The sequence below is a fragment of the Vicugna pacos genome, chromosome X (assembly GCF_048564905.1).
Source record: "Vicugna pacos chromosome X, VicPac4, whole genome shotgun sequence".
Lineage (NCBI taxonomy): Eukaryota > Metazoa > Chordata > Mammalia > Artiodactyla > Camelidae > Vicugna > Vicugna pacos.
In genome coordinates, this window is record NC_133023.1 from 26,877,220 (window position 1) to 26,887,380 (window position 10,161).

Here is a 10,161-nt window from a genome sequence, read left to right on the forward strand (position 1 = left end):
TAAAAGAGAATTCATCAGATGCTGCATGTATTTTGAAAATAGAACTAACAGATTTCCTGACAGATTGGGAATGGAGAATAACATCAAGGAATTTGGTCTCAGCAACTGGAAGGCTAGAATCGGCATTAATTGAGACTGGAAAAAACAGGTGTATGGATAAGATTAGGAGTTCAATTTCAGACATGTTATTTTAAAAGTGTCTATTAGATATCCAAGCAGATTCATCAAATAAGCAATTGAACATTATGAGTCTGAAGTTCGTGGGAAATGCCCACACTAGAGATATGATGAGGAATTCATTATAATGTAGTTGGTATTCAAAACTCCTGCCTGAAATTATGTCAGCAAGGGAAGAAACGAAGAGATGAGAGGAGGTCTGGCAGCTGATCCTTAGGGTACTCCAGTGTTAAAAAGGTAAGGAAGAAGAGGAACAAGCAGCAAGGAGGGCTGAAAAGCAATGGCCTGGGAGAGTGAAAACCTTGGGACTGTGATGCCCCCAAAACAAATGAAGGAAGTATTTTCATGAAGAGGAAGAGATAAACTGTATCAAAATATGCTGGTATTTCTTATAATATTAAGACTAACAGTTAGCCATTGGCCATAGCAACATGGCAAACACTGGTCATTGGTGGGGTTGTTTTGATTTGTTAGTTTGTTGATTGGTTCATTTACGTAGACTAGAAAAACCATGCATGGATGATGATGAGGCAGCTTTCTTCAGTGGGTGTTTGGGCTTAGCTGAAATTTCATTTTTGGAAGTTGGTTGTGTTTTTAGAAAATCCAGACATTCAACAGTATACTCTGAAGGTGTCAGTATACTTGGCAGTCCCGTAGGTGATCTGCATTTTATACCTTGTGGGTTAAATAAAATGCATGAAAATAAAGTCAGCCATGACAAGCTAAGCATTATATTACTAGGAGACTGACAAAAGAGCCACTTAAGAGTATTTTTTTTTTAATTTTGTTGACATCTTTCCTTTTTTTCTGTTTTTGGCCTTTATCAAAAAAAGTTGGAAGCAAGCAAAGTCCATCAACAGATGAATGGATAAACAGAAAGTGGTATCCATATATGTGTGTGTATACACATAAAGTATTATTCAGCCATAAAAAGAAATGAAGTGACACATGCTACAGCATGGATGAACCTTGAAAACATTAGGCAAAGTGAAGTAATTCTGACACAAAATGGCAGATACTGTATGGTTTCACTTATATAACATATCCAGAATAGGCAAATTCAAAGAGACAGAAAGTAGATTAGAGATTACAAGGGCTGGGGAGACGGGGAATAGGGAGTTACTGCTTAATGGTTACAGAGTTTCTGTCTGGAAGGATGAAATAGTTTTGGAAATAGATAGCAGTGGTTGTTGCACAAGATGACGAATATACTTAATGCCACTGAGTTGTACACTTAAAATTATCTGTTAAAGTGCAGAAGTGCATTAGTAGTTTTTTTTTTAAAGCAGTTGAAAACATGTTCTAAAAATGCTCAAGTTTTAAGAATCAATCAAGTTTCATGTGTGAAAAACTCCACTTAGCAAATATCCTTCAAAATCACCTTCTATCAGGGTGAAAGAACCTCCTAGTATGTGAGCTGGAAATGTAAATCAGGTTCCTAAGCATATCAGAATACTGTCCATGACTTTTCAGTTCATCTTCCAATTCAAGTGCACAGTTTCAATATAGGAGTTCCCTTGGCATGTGAAGCCCTCACATTCATTCTTTATGCTTCATGTAAAGCAATTTGTTACCCCAAAAGGAGAAGGAAAAAGACCCCAGTTCTTGTCATACCCGAAAGATAAGAATTCAGACAGGAGCATTGTGTAGCATTGTGTAGCAAAAGATTTAAAGGCTTTATTAGCAAAGGGAAAGGACACCTCCAAGAACAGAAGGCAGGCTGATCCAAGGGAGGAAAAGTGATGGTCTTTGTCCCTTCTCTTATACCTTCGTTTAGGGGTGGTCTTTTGATTAATTGATGGCTCTTGCCCCTGGAGTGCTTAGTCAAGTTTGTCCCCATTGAGTATGTCCTTAACCATGATACACACAGAAAACCCATGGGAGGGGGCCTAAACCGCAATGCTAATTATATTACAAAGAGCATTGAGTCATGTCCGGTTAGGTCCTTCTCTACCACGCAGTTGGGGCTAATTCTAACTGGTTTCTTGCTGGCACTCATTTAGAGGAAGTACAGTCCCTTTATGCTGGAGGTGGGTATAATTCCATCTTCCAGACCATCCTCCCTCTCCTCCACCTATCTGTCCGGTGCTCCCACTTATCTAACTATCTAACACATTCAGGAATGTGATACATTCCCATGTGAAGGAATGTGATATATTCTAGGAACCACCTATCTTGCAGCACCACCTCTCTTGTATCTTCATAGAACCACCTCATCTTTTTCTTCTTAAAAAAAAATATCCTGGCTATTGTGGAGAAACAGTTTATTTTTAACAGCCTAGAGGAAATAATAGTAGAAGTGTCAACTCTTGATAAATTCAATATTATTAAAAGCCCACCAGGAAAAGTGATTTCCTGGTTGCATAAAAGAATATATTCTGTCTCTTATAATTGATAACTTTTAACACTGAACCTATTTATGTAGAAGCACCACAGACTTAACTGTGCATCACTCTTACTGCAGATGTGATTAATCATGTAATGAGACAATTTAAGAGTTCAACCTGTGGAACAATTTGGCCCTGAGGCTGAGGACCAAGTCAGTCTTCTATTTCATGCAAGCAGAACGTCTCTAGGGACCACAGAGTAGATGCCAGTTTGATTGGTTCCAATAATGTAATACATTTTCCCTTAACAAAACCTTTCCTTCATAAAGAATCAACCTTTTCAATTCAACAGTGTCCAGTCTTTTCACAATTTATTTTTTTCTCAGACATATATAATTTATGGGTTTCAGTCCAGATAGTTATTCCAAAATCACTGTGTCAGGAAAAAAAAAAGTACTAGCATAAAAATAAATGCTTTATATATTTTTTTCATCCTGAATAATATCATTACTAATAATGGGCATAACAACTTTATGAGCCATTTTGTGGCCTTACAATTGGGAAATTAAATGAAAGGCAAATGTGCCTTCCTTGGGACTTAGTTTATCGGATGCATCTAATTACATTTTCAGACAGAGTGTAGTATTCACTACATAAAGGTTGAATATGATGTATGTAATTTTCATATCTGGCTACTGGAACCAATTCACTAAGGATTAATCATATAGATAACTAAATGTGTAATTTTATTTGAGAGAATAGAAATATCTAAATATTTTAAGATACTATGGGCCATGACATAGACCATGAAATATATTATTATTAAAATGAGCAATGATTGTAATAAGAAAGGTTGACTTCTCAATCCTTTTTACAGAGAAACTATGAGAACTAAGGTGGCATCCTCCATAAAGCACGCCCTGCTGCTTACTTCTGGGTTGTGGGATACCAAGTGTAATACTTAGTTGGGGCACGTCTAGCTCCCAGTTAGGAAAAAAAATAAATAGAATGACGAGATGCATATGAGAGTGGGCATAATTAAGTTTTTTACTTTTTCTGGTTGTAGTCAGGGAAAAACCCCTCAAATTATGGGATAATTGTTTGAATAATAGCTACTTCCTTCCCAAACACAAGGCTGCATCAGATAATATTGCCTGCTATTCTGACATGTAATCCAAAACCCACTCAACAGTTTCAAATTGGATTAACTAAGCATTTGGATTAGCATTTGAGCGCCCTGGGTTGTGCTCTGTTTTCAGCATTATTACGCCCATGGCTCCATTATGACAACCTGTAGCCTTAGGACCACTCACCACTGACATGGCTTCTGGCAGCCACCCAACTGAGATATGGACAAGTTTGTTTCCACCCAGGAGAGCCCTGGTGCTTCTCCATTTGCATGAGATAGTTGGAGAGGTGAAGTGACACAGAGGGTCTTAGTTCTTTTCCGAAAAGACTGCACAAACAGTACAATTTAGAATTAGAGAGTGTGAATGCAGTTTGACATGTTTGTTTAAAATATTACCCCTTTACCCTATGAGCCTTCATTTGGGTTTTGAAATAACTTAACAACTGGGAAAAGACTTATAAGAAGTAGAAACACTTAAGTAAGATAGATTTTTTTTAAATATCCTTTCATTTTTGTTAAAGACTTCCTTGTGTATAAAACTCAAAGTGTGTCTAGGCTTTTCATGGCCACATAATATCACAACAAGGGACTCGTCAATACCATAAAACAATAGTATTTGATGCCTTCATTATTCTTTCATTTTCATTTGTTTTATTGGATTTATTTGCTTTTTAGGTAGGGGATTGACATCACTAAGTATATCTGGGTTTTCCAGGGTAAATAAATATTTATTATGAACTTACAGGGAAACAAATTTTAAATAGTTGTATCTGCTGGAGAATTTCCCTGAACATTGCTGTAACAGAAGACTTTTGGCAAGAAGACATTTATCTTTGAGGAAAATATTAGGGAAAATACTCTGTACTGCTGTCTCTACTATATGCAAGTTTAAAGGTTGATCATAAACATGAGCTAAATTTTTCTTCAACTTCAGTAATATGTAGAGTCCTCCTATTCATTATTCTAGACTATAAGTCATTATAAGGTCAGATTTTATTCCTTATACTAATAATGATAGTAATAGTATTTAATACATGTCAGGCATTTTGCTAAACATTATACATGTGTTCTGCCAATTAGTACATACTATTCTAGCCCCATTTCACATATAAGTACCTTGAGTCTTAGAAAGGCTTTATACTTGGCCAGAGTCACACTGGTAAGAAATGGCAGAGCAGATACTTGCTCTTAACTGGAGTTAAGTGCTAGTCTGTAGGTCACATCACTTCTGTGGGTCTCTGTTTCTTCATCTATAAAGTCAAGTAGTTAGACTGGATTGCCTTTTATTCAGAAATGTCATAATTCCGGGATTTTTGGAGGCCCTCTAAAATTATGCAGAACCAACAACATGGTTTGATTTATAGCTATCTCTGATAAGTAAATGAAACTGATAACTCTGGATTTTTATCAGTATTTTGTGCAATACCTTTTATTCTAAGTGTCTCAAATCCCTCATTACCTTTTTTGGTAAATTCCTATTAGAAGGTTTTGGTAAAGAATTCTGCTCTCCTGATGTTGCTTTACTTATTTTTGTTTTTTCTATCTTTAATGAACTGTCAGGGCCCAGTGAGGAAATAGGCTACCTCAGCCAGCAGGGATTAATTAATTTATAAAGGAAGCTTGGGCTGAAGAAGTGGACTTGCTAGCTGTGTTCAGGCCTCAAGCTTTCTCCTTTCAGCAGTTGCTCTACCTCTCAGTTCGTAACTAAATTTCCCATCTGATCCACAGTTCCTATGTCTGATCTAAATATTTCTAACTCTGGTAGTATGAGGAAATGGATTCAACCTCACTTGATTAATTACTATACAAAGAGTTAATAAAGAGCACCAAAAATAAATATCAGCTTAAAGCAGTAATCAGCAATTAGAAAGGATTAGAGTTTAGAATTAAGCAGTCCTGGGGCACCTAAACCTTGTTTGAACTCCTTTGCTGCAATACAATTTTAAGACACCCATTATGAATACATTGCTCTTTCTATGCAGCATTTTCTAACATTGCTTTGCTATACGTCTCTTTGTTTGCATGGATCCTCTCTAGCTACTTGAAGTGTTAACAGTCTGAGCAAAGGCAAAAGAGATCAGCCAGTACTGTTTATTGAGCGACTCAGTGTGCTACCTACTTTGCCACTTATTCCAATTTAATTGTCTAGGTGATGTTGTGAGGACAGTAGTAGAGGACCCATTTGCCAGGTGAGAAAACCATGGCTCACAGAAGTCACAGAAAAGCAGAACTTAGATTTGAATTTGGTCTTCTTACTACAGAGTCCATTATCTTTTCTACTGGGTGGTGATACCTACTCCTACATATAACCCTTTTTGGTGTTTAGAAATATCCTAAGCCTACAGTAGAATTGTAAATGCAACATTAAAGTTCAATATATCTTAGACATTATCTAGTCTAATACCTGCCTTCAGAAATGGGGAGTCTGAGGCTTGAAGAGGTTAAGTGACTTGCTCAAAATGGATATTTAACAAACACTTATTGGGTAACAGGAAAACAGAAAGTAAAAATAGAATTTACTTTATCTGTGCTGATTTCATGAAGCATCACAATTTAGATATCAGCCTATTGGGGGCACAAAACTCATAATACTTAGATGAAAAAAAAATCCTTGGAAGTTACTGAATACAAGGATCATTTCAATTCAGGTTGTGAAATAAATGGGTTTTTAAATTGTATTCCCATTCACTTTAACCACAGGTCAGACAGCCTTCATTAAAGCAGAAATGCTACACACATGAAATAAAACATAAATGAAAATGTTGTCAACTGCTAGAGAGCAAGAACAATATTAAACACAGCAGAGTTTATAGGACTTTTTGAGGAATCCCTGAGGCAGAAAACAAAATGAGCAATAATAGTAAATAGTAATAGTAAAGATAATAGACCTTGTAGACCTCATTTAATATTTCTCTCTCATCCAAAAAATAGATAAGTAAAATACCACATCTTCAGTCTGCTTCACACACTATGCTAAAGAAGACATATTTTCCAGGTGAGGCTGGTTTATTTGTGTGCTTGTTTTTTGTTTTGGTTTTTAAGTTGTAGACGTTGGAAATTTCCTAGTTTAGCTCTAATTTTCAATCCAGCTATTTCCACAAGTGGACAACACAGGAGAGAGCCAGGCAGTTAAGACTGCCAACAGTGTCTGTCTTCTCTCTTCCAAAGTGGCCATTCATTACCAAACCTCAAAGCTGGACCAGGAAGGAGTAAAGTTTGGGATCTTGAAATTTCATTTTTCTCATTCAGGAAAAAAAAAGCCCATACTACTTTTATTGGAAGGCACTTAAAGCATACTGGCACAAGTTTGTGTGAAATCTCTGATTAAAATTCACAAGCAGAACTGCAGCTAGTTTGTGTAAAATATTACTTGAGAAGGGATAAATATAACCAGACACTTAGGCACACATCTAAGTCTGGGAACCCTTGCGTCTTTCTGCAGGAAGTAAAATGCTTCTACTATTACTGTTGTGAGAAGAATGCAGGAAGGACATCCCTGAATTAGCAAGAGGGTGTGACTGGGGCCACAGGACTCTAGTGTAATGGACCTGCTTTGCCTTGGGCTTTTTAGCCCCCTTTTTGGAAGTGTGCTAATAAAATAAAAACATCCTGCACTGAATCTAAAATAAATAAAGATGTATTTAGAATGGAACACTCTTTGTGACTTCCTTTCCAACTTTCCTGCCTGTCTAAAAGAGAAATATTTTTATTTGTTGGTGGCACACAACCATGATTAATTGCTCCTAAGCAAGGAAACAGAACAGTAATTCTCTGGCTCTCAGACTTTGCGAAGCTGGCCTTGTTCAAACAGTCAGAGGAAGCTCAGAAAATGTCTCAGTGTAACCCATGGTCCTGGCAGCAACAATTTTCCAACATAAATCTCAGTAGGAAATATGGCCTTCTGTTCCTTTTGCTCCTCCCGTAGCTTGTTGTCTGGACTAGCAGAATTCTCCTGTGCGTCACCCCAACATGGCCATGAAAATAGTGTTTCTGCTTTCCAGTTTTGTGTGTATGAGAAAGGAAAACAAGACAACTGATGCTATCAGTCCCCATGTTGACTTGTATCCCACCTGTTTTCATTCCCTGTTTTCTTGACCAGAGCAAGGGTAGTGGACAAAAACTAGGAATACGACAAATGTCAAGCATTATACTCGGAGCGCTAAGAACTAGATTACCTCAACTAAATTATGGCATGCTAGAAGCACAGGGCAGATTGGGGCCCAGCTTAGACAAATGAGTTGAGTCTTTTCCATCTATAATTGGTCTGTCAATATGAATTTTTAGCAGTGAAGAACCACAGTCTTCGGACAGATGTAATTCGCAGATTCCACTTCATAATGTAAAATGTATAATGGGGTTCAGATGCCAAATTCTTCTGTTGAATTCTCTCAGCTGCCAGTGCAGTTGGTGTTTACCCCAAATCCATTCCCCTCCCAGGATTAGCATAATTAATACTCAGGGAAAAAAACCTTGCTACTTGGTTCAGATTAACACTTCCAACGTGGAGGTCCATTTTGTGCAGGATTTATGTTTTTTCCTAGTATATTCCTGGCATTTTGGATGAAGAGTTCCCTCATGAAGATCAAGCCTTTCCCTAATGCCAGCTCTTAGCCAGTTTTAACCTCTAATTCGGTCCATGGAGACCCAGGTCTGATTTGAGAATATGCTTGTGCGCCTCTTCTGTGAACCCAACAACATCTCATTGTTGGCTGTTACTCTGCTGACTTCTTTACCCTCCCTGTACTTGATGAAGTTTCCTTTATCAAATAATGGAGTTTCTCATTCAGTCATTACATACCCATATTATAGGCAGTGAAATTGTGTTAACTTTTCTTTGTTAGTGAAAATGACATAATTAGGACTTGTCTAGTGCTGTGTTTTTATTGAAAAGGGACTGATCTGCTAAAATAAAATTGTTTAAAATCTGTCTTTTTAAAAATAAATGAAAAGCTTTCGTAAAACGTTTCACTATACTATAAAAACCTCAATCCTCCATGGATTTGTTCACATTAAGTTAACTCTTCTTTTGTGTCTAAGGAGTCCCAGTGGGGATCTCAGGTGTTCTCAATGTGCAAATCCTTGTAATGGTATTTCACAAATAAGCAGTTGTGTCCATTGGAGTTAAGAGTGAAGAATAGATCAGTAACATATCTTAAGAAAGTTACGGAGAGTAAAGAATTTTCTGATTTGCCTGGCTGGGGATGGAGGTTGTATTAATTTAAGGAGCAGAACCTCCACTCTGTATTTTCATCTTCCCGTGTTTTAAAGTCGGCTGGGCTCCCTACAGAGAACCATGAGTTCTAATATGTACAGACTTTCAAACTTTTTTCTCCTTTGGGAAACTGGAGCTGAGCCTCTGGCTTCAGATAACCTAATCAGAATCCCGATTTTGCCTTTTCCTAGCTACATGCCCATGGTCAAGTTACTTAGCATCCCTTAGCCTGAACCTCCCCATTTCTGAAATCAGGATGATTAGTCTCTAACTCATAGGGTTGTATTGAGGATTAAATGAGAAATGAGATGAGATCATCTTCATCACTGCACCATAAGCACGTTCTCAATAAACATTTCTTGTGCATTTCTTAACATAGGAGGTTTGAATTTCCCTACTAGGGTCACTGAATCAGTTTGAGATGCACCATCCTGAAACTGTCAATATCTGTACAGAAACCAATGACTCATGAAGTATAAGAAATAACAGAATAAAAATAGATTTTAGAGCAATTGAATAATGGGGGTATTTTATAGTAAGCTTTTCTGTTACCTCCCAGAGTGAATGTAAGTTAAAATCTCCCTCATTTTTCAGGCAATGAACAATATGTTAATAATTTCTAATTTATTTTCCATGGCTTCTCCACTTAAGTTTGATATGGTAGATCAACATTACTTATTTTAAGAATAATTAGTTAATCCAAATAGAATCCAAAAGCACATAAAAAAGATTATACAGCATGATCAAGTGGGGTTCATCCCAGGGACACAAGGGTGGTTCAACATATGCAAATCAATCAATGTAATACATCACATCAACAAGAGAAAGGACAAAAACCACATGATCATCTCAATAGATGCAGAAAAAGCATTTGATAAAATTCAACACCCATTTATGATAAAAACTCTCACCAAAGTGGGTATAGAGGGAACATATCTCAACATAATAAAAGTTATATATGACAAACCTACAGCCAGCATTGTCCTCAACGGTGAGAAACTCTAAAGCTTCCCACTAAAATCTGGGACAAGACAAGGCTGTCTACTCTCACCACTCCTATTCAGCATAGTCTTGGAAGTCCTAGCCACAGCAATCAGGCAAGAGAGAGAAATAAAAGGGATCCAAATTGGAAAAGAAGAGGTAAAAGTGTCACTATATGCAGATGACATGATACTATATATGGAAAACTCTAAAAGCTCCACACAAAAACTACTAGAGCTGATCGAAGAATTCAGCAAGGTAGCAGGTTACAAGCTTAATGTACAAAAATCTGTTGCATTTCTTTACACTAACGATGAATCAACAGGAAAAGAAAG